The 17,343-nt window shown below is 35.8% G+C and overlaps 1 long non-coding RNA gene across 2 annotated transcripts; it reads right to left on the bottom strand.

The window, feature by feature from the left end:
- Positions 1 to 8,682: 8,682 nt before the first annotated feature.
- LOC144710308 (uncharacterized) lies at positions 8,683 to 14,234 on the bottom strand. 2 transcript variants are annotated; one of them, XR_013583258.1, is made up of 4 exons: positions 14,091 to 14,234; positions 13,859 to 13,985; positions 8,978 to 9,031; positions 8,683 to 8,895 (listed from the first exon to the last, which is right to left on the bottom strand). It is a non-coding gene; the product is annotated as an uncharacterized LOC144710308 (long non-coding RNA). The 2 variants fall into 2 exon arrangements; XR_013583259.1 differs by having other exon boundaries at positions 14,069 to 14,226.
- Between the last annotated feature and the right edge of the window lie 3,109 nt (positions 14,235 to 17,343).

Below are 17,343 nucleotides of genomic sequence, written 5' to 3'. Positions count from 1 at the left end.
TTGAACTTATATGTTTGTACAACAATTCTGTGCCACATTTTCTAGACTGTATGGAATAGATGGATCTAGACAAATTGAATAAACATACCTTTGGAACGAATATGAAAATCCAAATAAACTCCGGAAGCTGAAATCTCAACTAAATTTGTAACTTGTAAGTGATGCAAGAGTAGTCCAATCGTTTCACTAATCATTGTTATCTCAGAAATTTTGGTTATCCTACTCTCCCAACTGAACCACTGTTATTAATTTATTTATTATCATCGATCTAATATTGGAATTATTGCATTCTTCTGCTTCCAATTTGACCCATGAAGCGGGTCGTTTACATATTCTTTAGGCTTAACGCAGGTTCTTAACTAATGGAAAAAGTTGATTGGGCCGTTCATTAACTTATTTCAATTAAATATTTTCATTACCTTGCTATGTAATGGGATATCATGATTTAAGAATTCAGGCAAAGAATCAATTATTTTCTGAGGATATACTTTCCAAAGAAACCATGCAATCAACATTAAAAACAATGTCATGAATTTGAAAATCAATAAAGACTGGAAAAAAACAAAATGGCTGGTGTTTTCTCCATACCGTGTAAAGATCGGAATGTTACATTATTTTTTAATTAGCATTTTTTAGTAGTGGCAGTTGACAACATTTAAAAAATTGAATAATTATATAGACTTTGGGGTCACTATAAATTAGCATGCGGGTGAAATCAATTTAATCGAATGTGCTCAGGGAACTTGATTTGACATGTTAGCATGAACAAAATGACATTGTATGAAACATATAAATATCGATAATTTATTGTATATGGATGATTAGGGTTGGACATTTAGGACTGATCAGATCGGACCCAACCTGGACTGTATGTCCTCAATTTTAGGGTGGACTGGTTGGTTGGATAGGTCGAGGTCAAAGGGTCTAACTGGACTGACATCAGAAGTAAATTAATAAATATTTATTTAATACATTTTGGTAATATTCTAAAAAATATTGAATCCAACTCGTCGGAGAGGTCTCAATTGAGCTCAGGGAAGCCATGGCATATTTGACTGTCGTGAGCGCCCACTCGATGAACAATACCTCTTCTTTGAAGGTGGACTACAAAAACCCAGCACAACCTATTCCTCTATTGAACATTACTTCTTTCCCTGTTCACCCAGACAGTTATCCATGAAGAAGCAGAGGTATGGAGGGAGAAAGACCCACAGATGGAGATAGAGGTAGAGGGGGGAAAGAATAGAAGGGAGGCAAAGGAACATTTGTTACCAGTGGTTCTAAAGCTAGTTATGTTGATGGTCAACATAAGAATTGACATGACTTTTCCACTTTGGCATTGACATTGACTTGTCAACCTGACCAGACAGGGATTGGATCCGTACCGAACAAGAATGTACCAGAACGGGACCGAACTTTTTATGTAAAGTTTTGGTCTTTGCTAAAAAATTGGACCGGACCGGGACTGTCAAACCCTGTGTATGATTTAATGTTTAATTCAGTAATACAAACATAAAACAATTCATTCGATAACATATATCTAAGATATGAACTAATCAAAGCACATGCCTGAAGGATTCAAAGATCAAAGCATGAAATTACATTCATTGTGTCACTCTTTTCATTTCTATCCGTTTGTAACTCTTCATTTGGATGATCAATATATTAGGTTGAAATTATATTACTCTGCCCATTAATAAGGCAATGGTTATGGTGATGAAGATTGAGGAGAAGAAAAAGAAGTAGAAGTGAAAGAAACAAAATGCTAATAAGGAATAAGAGAGAATAATAGGAAGGAAAAGAGTGTAAGAGAAATGTGTGGAAACTAGTTTATATGTATCTATCACACCATGGTTGCATGCAAAAACATTTCGGTGGGTTACATACAGCCATTTTATTAGAATGACTCATGACATGAAGGAAAAATACATTAATGCATGATTTCTTCTTGAATTCTTGGGACCACATATTTTTCATGCCATCATTAATTTATTGACAAATGAAGGATATCTTACTATTATGTATATGATTTATTTCATATAGTTATAGATCATCACCTAAACCAATCTTACTTGATTAAAGCCAAACAGCTCATGATCAAGTATCCTTAATGGATTTTTTAACATTTTAAGTTAGTTAATTCAAGAAAATAAAAAATAAAAGCTAGGTACAAGCGATGCCTTATATCAATCATAGGCTGATGATGTAGTAGAGGCTGCTTATTCAAGGTTGAGATATTTTTTTAAAATCACATTTTTTTAGTTTTTTGACATCAAATTCATATCTCAAAATTGGTATAATATGGCATCCCCATACCATCATCAAGCTAATGGCCAAGTTGAGGTGATCAATCAGAAAAATCAAGAAGATCCTTGAAGAGATTATATGACCTTCTAGTAATGACTGGAGTGAGAGATTGTGTGATCCTTTATTGGAATATAGAACAGTTAATAAAAGGCCCATTGGGGTCAGCTTTTTATGGGATGATATTTGGAAAAACATGTAATCTTATAGTTAATATTAAACATAGAACTTATTGGGAAATTAAGAAACTGAATATCGCTTTGGATGATACATAAAAAATTCTATGATGGAATTACAAGACTTGCATGTGTTGAGGAATAAAACTTATGGAAATTATTCTATTTGTAAATATAAAAATTTCATGATACAAATCAGAGTATAAATATTTTTGATAAATTCAGATATGTTTGGCTTTATACCTCACATTTAAAATTATTTCCCGAGAAGTTGAAAAGCTGATGAGATTGTCCATTTATCTTAGTTAAATTTTTATTGTGGCAATTTTTTTATTTCAGATTCAAAGACAGGCCAAAAAATTCAATGTGTATTGAAAAATATTGAAGCCATACTTGTCACTAGAACCTCAATGCATGGACATTGCATCAGACTTTCATGATATCCTCGAAGATTAATCTTTCATACATTTTCTAATTTGTTTACTAGCTTACCTTAAATTATTCTAGCTTTTAAGTTTAAAAGTGATTTATTTCTTTGATGTTAGCAATTCAATTATTGAATATTTTATAGCCCTTATGATCTCGCCACTCTCTTTTGTACCTTTATTTTAAGCAATCAGGATATTAAAGGAGATATAAGCTGAATAAGCACAAGTATTAAGGATAAAGTTTTTGTTTTAAACAAACCTGAATAACTGTAAGGAACCACCTCTGACATTCATTTTTTGTCTTCTAATTTTTCTATCATTTAGGATTGTGAATTTTTTAAGTTGGGGGTGGTAACGTATCATCATATGGTTTCTAATATTTTTATTTTTTGCTTATATTAAAGTCGGGGGAGGTAAATTAATCTGCTAAAAATATTGATTTTTTTCAATATACCAAAATGAATTTAATCATATTCACTTTATATAGCCTATTTATTCGAAGTCCTTGAAGCATGCATATATAAGTTAATCTCTTGAAACACCTCTTTATGGTATGGGACATGGGTCTAGATTCACATGGTTATGTGTGGATAGGAAATGTAGTACGGTGAGGAAAATACATGAAAGTCAATGGCTTTAAGTGCTATTTTCCTATGTTGAGTGCTAAGAGAACAGCCCCATCATTCCATCTTCCACACCCAATCCTAAGTTGTTTTTTATCTACATTGATTAGCATCTTACTTGGGGTAGGGGTGATCAGTTCTTTACTTTGAGCCACCTAATGTTCTCATTGAAACCTATATCTGTATCCTCTTCATCCATTTTCTACCCTAAACCAATTTCAAACATTGCTTCTTATTCTTATAGGAACTTATCTATCCCACATTATCACTAACTACATATCATAAGATTTACTCCCAATTTTTTCTATTATCCCCTTTTTATATCATTATTTCATGATATATTTTCCTTGTTATCTCCCTCGTTTTTTTCATGTACATCTTCTCATTCTATTAATTTATCACTATCTTGGGATAAATTTTGTCAATATCATTATTTGAGAAACATGTCCTCGTTTATATAATAAAGATTCCAATTTCTGTTCATCCATTTACAAAAAATATTAAATAATAAATAATAACTAAAAAGGAAATAATAATAATAAGATGAAGAAAAAGAAAAAGAACAAATAGTATTTTTGGGTTTCTTGTTTGTAAAAGTGTATATTTTTTAAAAAGGCGCCCTTATCTTTATCATCCCTAAGGTTGTTACATGCCTGACATCCACTAATTTGAGAAAAAAAATCATCCTTCTTTTCCTCTATACCATTATCGTGTATCATGCTTGTTTGTTTGTTCTTGTGAGTAAACTATCTAATTACTATTTATCTACCCACTATATTTTACATGCCCTAAAAATTTAGTTTGAACCATCCAACATTCTATTCTTTATCTTCCCATTCTTAGATAGGAGCCTAATTTCTGTGACCCACATTTCATTTTCACAAAGTTGGTATTATGTGCTTGAATAAAAGAGAACAATGTTCATATTTTGTTTTCAAGTAAGATGAAGGTTGGTGGGAACCTCAAGCATTAAGTAGACATCACATGTAAGTGAGTAAGCTATATAGGCAAAATCTCAGGTCATATCTTATCTTATTTTATCAGACCCGGTGAGAAGTAGGCTATGGGGACACTCATACTTAGAGGTTTGATTGATATTTTCAAATTTTCATACTCTCGTTTTTGGGTTTCCAAGATGAATATACAATCTAATGAAAATTCAAGGACTATGCTAAGGGACTCCCAGGGAATTATGTCGGTGGGGGGGTTTTGATAACACAATAACTATTAGATTATTTTCATTACTTTCCCATGTTTATTTATATTATCCATGTTATTTAAATGATTAAATATATCTTTAGAGTAGTATTCTATTTTTTTCAAAATTTACATATTTTCTAACATTATATTCATTATGAAAATACCTTTTAAAGTCAGAATTTCAAATTTTCCATAACGACATAAAATTCATATAGATTTTAAATTTCTAGGTCATAAAGCTTTTTTAGAATTAACCAAATACTTATTTTAATTTTCATGAAATTTCTATGATCCAATCACGTCCATCCACCATTAACTATGATTTTTCCATAATGACATCATAAATCATGATTCCATAATGACCGATCATTAGCTGACCCAACAAAAAGGCAGGACTGAAATCACTCTAAATAAGATTTGAAAGGATGACATGTGGTGGAACTACAAAACACTTCAATTTTTCTACAATAAATGTGTACAAGTCTATAAATATGTGTACATCCATGTCTCATAGTGTTTGATGAAATGTGACAATGTATGATGTGGCCTTTGTTAAACATGCCATCATGGCATCCATTAAATACAGATTTAATATTTTAATTTTTTCCCTTTCCCTTGCAAGTACCCATGCAACACCTTGAGCTGTAGATTGAGAATGACCCATAAATATGAGAAAATTATGACAATGAATCTTTGGATACTGTAATGACATAAAAACCTAAGGAGATGTGGTGACAGTGCTGACAAGTAAAGAGAGAGTTAAAACAGAATTAATGGCCCAGATAATGAAAATTTAAAATCATTGTCCCTTCTATCCATTCATTACCTCTGATCTAGATGGGCATGTATCAAAAGTTGTAAAAAAATCTGTTAATTTTTTCCTATATTTTTATGCTCAGTAAAAGAGAGTGAGTTTGGAGATCCATTAAAGTGTCTTGGTGTTCTTGAATGACTGAAGAGAACCAAAACAGATGAGGACTTTCTCACGTGTATCTATATGTCATCATGATCATAGTGTAATCCCATCATACTTCCTTCACTACATCCTTCTAGTATATCTTTATCATTCTCTCACTGCATCATAACTTCTTTTTCCCATATTTCAGATTATAAATTGGAGTTTCTCTAAAAATTAATTATCACTTTCTTACCTCTCCATTTCCGTCTTCTCTCTTATCTATTCTCTCTATCTCTTAACATATAAGTATCACTTCTGCCACCTTAATCACCATTTAAAGAATATCAAATTCCGTATTACTGTCCATGTGGAGATCAGCCTCAAGCAAGACGAGTCAATCTGCTCATGTGTGCAGCCTCTAGAATTATTACACGATCCTCGACACATTGAATCTCTTCCTTCACCTTGACAAGCTCTGTTCAACATATATCATCATCGTAACATTGTCCCCATTGAGAATATAGAGGAGCCAAGGGGAGAAGGGAGAAGAAGGGGAAGGCTCTTGAATAATTTTTACATGGGTGAATTCATTCATGGCCTTCAGGTATTTATACTAAGTGGGTATTTATCATAAAACCCCCAAAACCTGAGTATACCTTTCGACGTCCAAAAAACCATTTGCGTGTGACCCTCTATGCCCATGTATTTGTCTAGTTAACGACTCCAAAAGCCCAATAACTTTTATTGGCCTTCCAAATTAATTAACTATATCATCATATAGATTAATTAACGTTGATTTGATTTAACCCAATCGATAGGTTGAGTCTCCAACATGTGGGGTGCCAAGCTACACCTCGTGCTCTACAAGATACAAAGGAATGTGTATTGACTCACTCATGAAACATGTTCATAATCGATTACCGTGTACGTATAGTCCCTCATCCACTTGATGCTCCTTGGACGACTTAGGGTATGGTCAACTGTCAAACCCTAATCGGTCATCTGAGTTAGTACTGATGCATTCAGAAATCATCGAAGAACTCTTCTCCAATATTTCACTGCCTTGGCCAAAGACTTCATCTCATCGTCTTCCTTGAGCTGTCACCTCTTATATCGAGGGTGGGTGATCCCATCTTGACCACTCAATCGTCTTTGTGAACTTCTTGATGCACCCAAACTAAGACCGTTTAGAATCCCACAATTAGAGACTCGTTGGCCATTGTCAAAGTACAACCATCCATCTACAAGACGTCTTTGGTGTCTCAGGTCTACGGACCACTTACACAACCATGATGTGAATCAACCTGATTGACAGTTTGGTATAATACCATTCAGGGATTTGTACGGATCAATTCAGTGAACTCTTTCTACTAAAGACCACCCACTATCTATCCTTAGTGGCTACGGGAACGGCCATACTCATCATATGAGTGATGCTAGATAGTGCTATTCTATCAAGATTAGGGACTGTCCAACCGATATCTATCTGATATCTGGTATCGGACAACCAATATCTGATATCCAGAAAAAATGAGACGGTGTCTGATATCGAATATCGGATATTGGACGATATCAGTCCTTTATAGTGTAGATGTATATCAATGACGGATATCGGATGAGTAAGGATGAGATGGATATCGGATACCGGAGATGGGATTTCAATATTCGGATATCTGCATCTGATATCCAGATATTTTTTTTCCGGACCCCTGTAATCCCATATGGAGGAATTCTAAACTTCAGAAAAGTATATATGGATGTGGCCCCTAAAATTATTGGAGAAATGCCCCACCGCTTCAATGTTCTCCAAATTTCACTAGAAAAAATAGAGGAAAATCAAAATTATTCCTTAAGCCCTTATAAATAATTTATTAGGATTTTTACTACTGCAATGTGTAACCGAGAGTTGTTTTTTAGGGGCATATTTCTAAGGAATAGTTAAAAAAATTTCCTCGACTTTAGAAATTAATCTAAAAGCCTATTTTTATTTTAATTATATCATGTTTCTAGTAAAGATCTCATCTTATCCACAAAAAAATTCCCAAAAAAATCAAGAAATTTGTAGAAAAATCTTGAAAATTTGGTAATTCATCCCCACGATATATTGACCTGAATTTCATTTTTAGAACTCTAATTAGAATTTAATTACCGTAATTCCTGGCACCAATGAATTCCATGAAAGTCATACATTAACAAAACAAATTAAATAAAACCTGAAATCACTTGGAATAATGATTTACGTATAAGTACTTGATGACACACCTATTTTAAGCTCCTTAAATGGTTTAAAATGTGCTAATTAGTTTAATTAAAACATTATGATATAGAGATTTAGTTTATCATATATTAATTTAAACTGAAACTAAGATGTAATTCCAGATGCTGCAAGACTGATATTCACTAGCTGTAAAAGTCATAAAAATTCTTGAATTCTGTAAAAGTCATACATTAGCAAAAGAAATTAAATGAAACCCGAATTCACTTGGAATAATGATTAACTTATAAATATATGATGCTGACCATACTTTAAGCTCTTTAAATGGATGGAAATGTGCTTATTAGTTGAGTTAAACAAAGTATGTTATATAGATTGAGTATCTCATATCTTAATTTAAACAGAAACTAAGATATATTTGTAGAGGTCGCAAGACTGTTATTAACTAGCTGTAAAATTCATAAAAATCTTGAATTCCGTAAAAGTCACACATTAGCAAAAGAAATTAAATAAAACCTGAATTCACTTGGAATAATGATTAACGTAAAAATATATGATGAGGACCATACTTTAAGCTCTTTAAATGGATGGAAATGTGCTTATTAATTAAGTTAAACAAAGTATGTTATATAGATTGAGTATCTCATATCTTAATTTAAACGGAAACTAAGATATATTTGTAGAGGTTGCAAGACTGTTATTAACTAGCTGTAAAATTCATAAAAAGTCTTGAATTCTGTAAAAGTCATACATTAGCAAAACAAATTAAATGAAACCCGAATTCACTCGGAATAATGATTAACGTATAAATATTTGATGACGCACAAAATTTAAGATATGTGATTTTTGTGTTATATTATGCACACTATGTATGTTTCTAAATTTTGGAAAATTTCTATACTTCAGTACATGTAATGGTAGGAAGTTTAACACAATAATTTTGCAACAAAAGAAGCTTCTTCTATAATCTTTCACCCTCAAAATATGCCCTTTATTGTAGAATTTCTTTTCCCATGCCTCCATCAATGGTTTGTACTTACTTGGTCATCACCTACATAGTGAAAGATAACAAATAAAATACGATGCTTATTTAAAATATGTATTATATGAGCGGCAATGTAAGGGATGTCTACCTCGACGTGATGCAACTACCCCATCTTCGTATTATATAAGCAAAACAACTTCTCCTGTGTTCGACGATTGCATGAAGGAGATCAATATAATATGGCGCAAGCGTGCAAGGCGATGTAACACAAGTTAGCGCAATATGCATTATACCATCGCTTACCATCCGAATCCAGCATATTATATAAGCAAAACAACTTCTCCTGTGTTCGACGACTGCATGAAGGAGATCAATATAATATGGCGCAAGCGTGCAAGGCGATGCAACACAAGTTAGCGCAATATGCATTATACCATCGCTCACCATCTGAATCCAGCTCCACATCATTGTACCATCGCTTATTGTCCACATGCAGCCAACACTTCACTATGATGAGTGTTTCAATGCTTATTGGTGATAAACGTGCTCTCTTGTATGTGACAATAGAGTGGCCTGTAGAGAACATGCGTTTAGCAGGAGTGCTTGTTGCACAGACGGACAATAGCTCCCTTGTAATGGAGGCGAGTAAGGGGAAGTGTTTTGTCCCTGTGCTGGCCCACCAAGATAGTGGTGTGAATACTCCCTCGGTAGGCACAACTTCTGTTAGATATTGGTTGAACTCGTCCAATGCTGACCTCGCTAACGCGGGTGCAGATTGGACTTTTCGCATAGTGCTCTGTAATTGAGAGTCCAACTCTCTATCTTTTGGGTGATCCGTTTCAAGTGACCAGCCATTGCATGCATCGGCGAGTCACGTGGTAATAAAGATTGTATATAGGCGATAGTTGACTATCCGATGCCCCCACGGAGCATGTACCCTTTGTGGAATGGGTCCATTAATGTCGTGGTAGTTATTGCTTCATTCACCCACAAGAGTTCTGCATATTGCGCTAACTTGTGTTGCATCGCCTTGCACGCTTGCGCCATATTATATTGATCTCCTTCATGCAATCGTCAAACACAGGAGAAGAAGGTTCCCTCTTCTATTTCCTGGACTACCTCCTCCATGTGGCGCAGGAGACCGTCGATGATAAATAACACATCATATGGCCGGCGTCTCTATCCGACAAACATGATCAATAGATATATAGAACCGCCCAAGGATGTGATTGAATTCTTTCATGAACTCCCACTCATATTTTGACATCTTCGTCGACTTCACTTTTCTGCCAAAATTCTTTGACACTTCATCAATCACATCACGTTTCTTCATGGTAGCGGATAACATAGCATATGTGATGTTTCAGTAGGTCAGACAGTCCAATAGGACCATGTTAGAATCTTCAAATTCAGGGTCATCTTCACATGCTTTCGTGTACTCCTTTCGTCATTGAGCAGAGCTCCGAATGCCGGGCACTAGCGCCTGCACCTTCGGTACTACATAACCCAAATATAACAAACGATGTGGTGTGTCATTGTCTTCAGCCGCTGAGAATATATCTCCATGCAGGTTGTCCTCGTCGATGTCAAAATGTTCAGCTGTTCTGCCCACATCGCCTTCTTCAGGATCTACTACTTGGGCCGAAGGAATGCCAAGGCTTTTAATTGTCGCTTGGGCGACAATGTTAAATATGTGTGAAACACATGGGACATGTCTTTTGGTGCTAGATGTCGGGTTGATGCTCTTTATCTTCTTTTCAATCACTGACAACATCCTCTTATTCGCGGAGGCATTATCAGTAGTCACAACATAAACCTGCATGAACACAGGTCATGTATAAGATCTCATGTTTAACTTTAAAGACGAGTTCGGTGTTGAATGATGACCTTTGGTTGCATGAAGAATTCTTCCACGACCTAGAGAACGATGGATGCCATGGTGTCCCCGTCGTGCTTGCCAACGATCTCTCGGATGGCAAGTACTCGCCTCGGATGGTACGCCCATTTCTCGTCCACCCAATGGACGGTGATGCCTAGAAGACCAATACCGTTCTCTGCAGTTCATGTGTCTACGGTGAGGGACACTCGTTCGACGCTATCCATAGCTTCTTCAAGTCTTCCTCCATGTGGCCATGCATTCTGATCGTCCACTGCTTCATGACCTTCGCACTTGGGGGGTCCAAGTCCAACTGTGTCGCATAGCGCCACAACTCCTTGAATGCGACACTCTGAACAATGCTCCACGGGGAATCCGTTAAGCATATGAAACACACAATGACATTCTTCGTCTCATCAGGGTTATGTCCTTTTATAGGTTCTCGTCGGCTTGGGCCTCCCTGTGGTTGGTCATCCATGGCCTCGCTTATAGGCGGCTAATCCTTGTCGAAGATGCCCTTTAGCTCCGCATGATGAACAGGATGACAAGATTTGAAATGTCTCCAAAATACATTGGTGCTCTTGTCAGCTTGCCGCTTGATCATTTTTTTGTTACTGTGAGGGTTCTTCTCATGGCACAATAAGCATGCATGGTACCCATCACCAATATGTTTGAAGTACTCTATGATGACTGAAGGTTTGATCGTGGGTGACTCTGTATGACACGAGATGTTCCAATGTTGGTATCTTCATGATCGTTGACTCCTACCCAAGAGCAATCTTGGGGCAGGGCATTACCTCTAGATGTGTTCATTCTTCTGAGAAACATAAGTCGATTATCAACGATTGGTTATTCTAGATTACAGGAACGCATTATGATACAATATGCTTAAAATCTAAACAAGGAATAGAATATTGCAACTTCATACACAGAAAAACAAAGATAAACACAAGAGTAAGCTGGAATGGAAAAACGACTAAGCACAATGAGAAGACAAAGACCAAAACAGTAATCAATAACACAATAAACATTAGAGGAAATAGAGGAGAGGAGAAGAAGAAAAACAAGTAGAGGAAGATAAAAAGAAGATGATGAGAAGCGAAGAAGAAAAAGGAGGAGAGGAGAACAAGGAAAAGAAGAAAATAAAGATGAGAAGAGGGGAGTGAAAAGATGAGTGGAGAAGAAGAAAAAGAAAGTGGAGAAGAGAATAAGAAAAAGGAGGAGGAGGAGATAAGCGGATAAAAGAGGAGAATAGGAGAAGAAAAAGAAATAGGAGAAGAGACAAAAAAAAAGAGGAGAAGAGAAGGAGGAGAAGAGAAGAGGAAGAGGAGGAGAAGAGAATAAAAAAAATAAAGAGAAGATGAGAAGAGGAAAAAGATGAGCAGAGAAAAGGGAAAAGAGGAGAGGAGAAGAAGAAAATGAAAGAAGATAAAAGAATAAGAAAGAGGAGGAAGAGAATGGAAGAGGAAAAAAGAGGAGAGGAGAAGAAGAAAGAGAAATAGCAGAAAAGAAAAGGAATAAGAGGAGAAGAGCAGAAGAAAAAGAAACTTGAGAAGAGGGGAGGGAAAAGAGGAGAGGAGAAGAAGAAAAACAAAGAAGGGAAGAGAATAAGAAAAAGGAGGAGAAGAAAATAAGAGGAAAAAAGAGGAGAAGAGAAGAAGAAAAAAGAGGAGGAGAACATAAGAGGAAAAAAGAGGAGAAGAGAAGAAGAAAAAAGAGGAGGAGAACATAAGAGGAAAAAAGAGGAGAAGAGAAGAAGAAAAAAGAGGAGGAGAACATAAGAGGAAAAAAGAGGAGAAGACAAGAAGAAAAAAGAGGAGAAGAGAAGAAGAAAACGTAAGAAGAGAAGAGAAGAAGATTGAGGAAGAAGAGAAGAGAAGAGGATAAAAGAATGAGGAGTGGAGAGGAGGGAAAAAGAGGAGAAGAGGAGAAGAGGAGAAGCAAAAGAAAGAAGATAAGAGAAGAAGAAAAGGAGGAGAAGACAAGAAGAAAAAGTAAGAAGAGAAAAGAAGATAGAAGAAGAATAGAAGAGAAGAGGATAAAAGAATGAGGAGTGGAGAGGAGGGAAAAAGAGGAGAAGAGGAGAAGAAAAATAAAGAAGATAAGAGAAGAAGAAAAAGTGGAGAAGAGAAGAAGATAGAGGAAGAAGAGAAGAGGATAAAAGAATGAGGAGTGGAGAGGAGGGAAAAAGAGGAGAAGAGAAGAAGAAAGAGGTGGAGGAGAAGAGAAGAGGAAGAGGAGGAGAAGAGAAGAAAAAAAAAGAAAAATAAGATGAGAAGAGGAAAAAGAGGAGAGGAGAAGAAGAAAATGAAAGAGGAGGAGAATAGAAGAGGAAAAAAGAGGAGAAGAGAAGAAAAAAAAGAAATAGAAGATGAGAAGAGAAAAAGAGGAGAGGAGAAGAACAAAATGAAAGAAGAGAAGAGAATAAGAAAGAGGACGAGGAGAATAGAAGAGGAAAAAAGAGGAGAGGATAAGAAGAAAAAGAAAGAGAAGAAAGAAAAAGAAAGAGAAGAAAAAAAGAAAGAGAAGATGAGAAGAGGAACAAGATGAGCATACAAGAGGGAAAACAAAGAGAAGATGAGAAGAGGAACAAAATGAGCAGAGAAGAGGGAAAACAAAGACAAGATGAGAAGAGGAAAAAGATGAGAAGAGAAGAGGAACAAAGAGGAGAGGATAAGAAGAAAATGAAAGAAGAGAAGAGAATAAGAAAGAGGAGTAGGAGAATAGAAGAAGAAAAAAGAGAAGATGATAAGAATAAAAAGAAAGAGAAGATGAAAAGAATAAAAAGAAAGAGCAGAAAAAAAAGAAAGAAATGAAAAATAAGAAAGAGAAGTTGAGAAGAGGAAAAAGATGAGCAGAGAAGAGGGAAAAGAAAGAGAAGATGAGAAGAGGAAAAAGATGAGCAGAGAAGAGGAAAAAGAAAGAGAAGAGGAAAAAGATGAGCAGAGAAGAGGGAAAAGAAAGAGAAGATGAGAAGAGGAAATAGATGAGAAGAGAAGAGTAACAAAGAGGAGAGAAGAAGAAGAAGAAAAAGAAAGAAGAGAAGAGAAGAAGAAATAGGAGGAGAGAAGAAGAAAAAGACAAAGTATGGCATCAAGTGGGTATGTAAAATCAATTAACAGAAATCATGCATCGAGGCATCAGAGAAATTACTTTGTTGCTGTTGGACAAAGAAGTGTCCCATGCTTGTCGACCTTTCCCTCACGGATCGACACAAGAAAAACAAAAAAAGCACCTTGTGACACCTTGACAGCGTTCCAATCTCCGCGGCTTCAAAATGCTGCAAAGAAACGCAAAAAAGAAAGCAATCAGAACTGCACAAGAACTCCATAATGAAATGGAATTCAATATGGCAAGGCAGACCAAGCCAGGAATTGGCATGTACCAACTGAGACAGGAGCCTATCCTCCGCCATGCCGCAAGAGGCATTCGACTTAAAAAGATAATTAGAGGAAGAATAAGAATAGGAAGAGGAAGAAGAATTGGAAAAAGAAGAAGAGAGAATTTGAGGAAGAAGGGGAAAAGGGGGAAAAAGATGAAGAGGGGGAATAAGTAAAAGGGGGGGAAGAAGGGGAAAAGGGGGAAAAAGATGAAGAGGGGGAATAAGTAAAAGGGGGGAAGAAGGGGAAGAATAAGAGGGAATTAGAGGAAGAAGAAGAAGAAGAATAGTGATAAGCCAAAAATAGGGGTCAATGTTACCAAATTTAATCCCTTGTCATTGTCAATTTTGACTTATACAATAAAATTTATAAAACCCTACTTAACATGTGTAGTGATAAGTAAAGGTATCGTCCAAGGGAAGCTCGTAAGGAATCCAATCTGATGATCTGCTTGAGTAATTTGACCCTAATTAGAGTTAATTTGATCTTCAATGAAGATCAAATCACCTTAATTAGGTGAGGAATTTAGAAAGGGAGGTAGGAGAGATGAGAGGAATAGAAGAAATGTGGGGCTCTAAATTGAATTATTTGAGGGATTCGGAAGGAAATTTGATTGTGTTTTGGTTGGTTTTGTAGGTTTGATAATTCAGAAATAACTACACTATTTGATAGTAGAATGGGTTAATTTAATCTCCTAAAAATTAAATATTTTTTAATAGTTTTTTTTAATGTGCACTTGGAATAGCTAGGTAAATCTCTCAATCTCTCCTCTCAATCTCAGTTAGGGCTTGTACATTTCGCTCAAGCCTAGCGATTTAGAAATTCAGACCAAGATCAAGAAGAACGAAGAAGAAATTCAACTAAAACATCATCCAAAATACACTAAAAGTTCAAATACAAAGAAGAAAAAAGGTACCAAATACATTGATCCAAGCTAGAGCTCCTCTGTCTTGCAGCTGTGATAGAGCACTAGCCATAATGAGCTCCCCCTCTAGAAATTCAGCGTTTATACTTAGGTTACATGGTAAAAATTACCGTTTTACCCCCATTTAGTAATTATTTTTTATCTATCAATGTAGGCTTGATCTGAATAATCCAATCATAGAAAGAGGAGGTCAAGACGAACAAATCCATAAAAAATCATCTCAATCGGACTTCAGGATCAAAAGTTATGAATAAATGAATTTAAACCAATTTCAGTCATTGGATTTAAATCCATTTATTTATTAATTTTATTTTTAAACATGTAATGATGTTTCATTTTCTCATTGGCTGACGATTTTGAATTCCTTTTTTTGGGCTTGATCTCTGAGCGCCACGTAACCGCTGGGGAAAATAAAAACAAAGAAAAAAAATCAAAGAAACTGGTTGTATAAATTTAAAACGCATATAACTTGCGTTTCTCAAAGCGTCGACAAATAAAACACAACACGTCACCGCCCGTGCGTGCACTTTGTATGCGCTGCACGGGTAGTGAACTTACTGCCCGGTGGCCGCCATCACCAAGCGCCATCGGATTCTCATCCGACGGCTGAGATGAGGCCACGTCGACGCCTGAAAAAATTGCCTGGACATTTTGCACAGAAGTTGTTTTTAAAATGTGATATTGCCGTTGGAAGCCGCCCAGAAGTATTTGTGTATGTGCCCTTCCGCACTCTCTCCTTTGAATTTTTCCTGAAACCACAAAAATACTGTGACAATTTTCAATTAAATCCCTGCAACTTTTACATAATTGTATCTATGCCTCTCCGAAACGACCGAGAGCTGTTTTTAGGGGTATAATTGCAACATGTATTTACAAAAAGCCCTTAAAAGTTGGAAACTTACTTTAACACTCATTTTCTGCTTATAAATATATCCTTTTCCTCTTTAAAAATTCATTTCTTCTTCTAATAAATCCTAGAAAAATCCAATAAAATCCTCAAAAATCCTAGAAAATTCAGTAATTCATCCCCACACTACTTAACCTCAAAATTAAAATTTAAACCTGCCATTTTCACTTAAAAATATTTATTTCAAGCTTAAATAAATCCCATAAAATTCATAAAATTAACATAAAATTAAGGAAAAAATAGAAATCACTTGGAAACATTAATTACATGTAAATATATGATAACAACCCCAATTTAATCTCGCTAAATGCATAAAATTGTGCTAAATTGCTTGAAATAAAGACCGAACTTAGGGTGTTATCAAATAGGAAGAGGAAGAAGAATTGGACGAAGAAGAAGAGATAAGTAGAGGAAGAAGAAGAAGAATAGGAAGAGGAAGATGAATTGGAAAGAGAAGAAGAAGAGAGATTTTGAGGAAGAAGAAAGGGATGAGGGGGAAGAAGATGAAGAGGGGGAAGAAGGGTAAGAGGGGTAAGAATGGGAAGAGGGAGAAGAAGGGAAAGAAGAATAAGAAGAAGATAGAGAATTAGAGGAAGAAGAAGAAGTAGAAGAATAGGAAGATGAAGACGAATTGGAAAAAGAAGACGAAAGAGAGAATTTGAGGAAGAAGAAGGGGAAAAAGGGGAAGAGGCTGATCTGCAGTTGGAAGATGCCTTGATCCCAGTAGAACATAGGGATCTAAAGTTAGCCTTTCGCCTTACATTTAATCATTTCCAACACTCTAGTTAGTTTCACCTTCTTTCGCCGCCATCCTTCACCACATCCATTCCCATCCTTCATCCTCTCCGTCATCATACCTCATCATCCACTCTCACCCATTTCACATTCTGTCTTACGTAGTGATGATCTCGTCACCCACCTATATCTTTCCCATTTAAGCTAACATTTCTTTCCCTTATTCAACTTATCATCCCTTCTCGATACCACTACATCTCTCATCGTATCCACCACCTAACACGTCGTCGTTACGACCCCATCTCGTTTCTCCATCCTCATCTACCTTAAACTCGAATTAGTAGAACCCTAATTAACCATATCTCATATTATCGTTCACTCTCATCGCACATTCACTACCGTATACGTAACTCTTCTCATCTTTGTGCTTCACCCAATTGAGATCTTATTTCCCTAATATCCGTTACCTGTGGAGACGACCCTTACTCGTCGAGATCTAATTACATTATCTACGAGTATATGTTCATAAATTCATTGATTAAACTCAACTTCTCAACGACATAATATCTACCTAAATTTTGAGTTTATCAATGGTTCACCTTGGATCTTGTCACTCCTTGACAGTGCACCTTATCTCCATTGGATATCACACGAAATCCAACAGAGCCTCTTTGAGGTGTTTCACAGAAAG

This window comes from Wolffia australiana, chromosome 12, assembly GCF_029677425.1.
Source record: "Wolffia australiana isolate 7733 chromosome 12, ASM2967742v1".
Classification (NCBI taxonomy): Eukaryota; Viridiplantae; Streptophyta; class Magnoliopsida; order Alismatales; family Araceae; genus Wolffia; species Wolffia australiana.
Note: the sequence above shows the minus strand (reverse complement) of the source record. Positions and strands in the feature narration are given on the sequence as shown.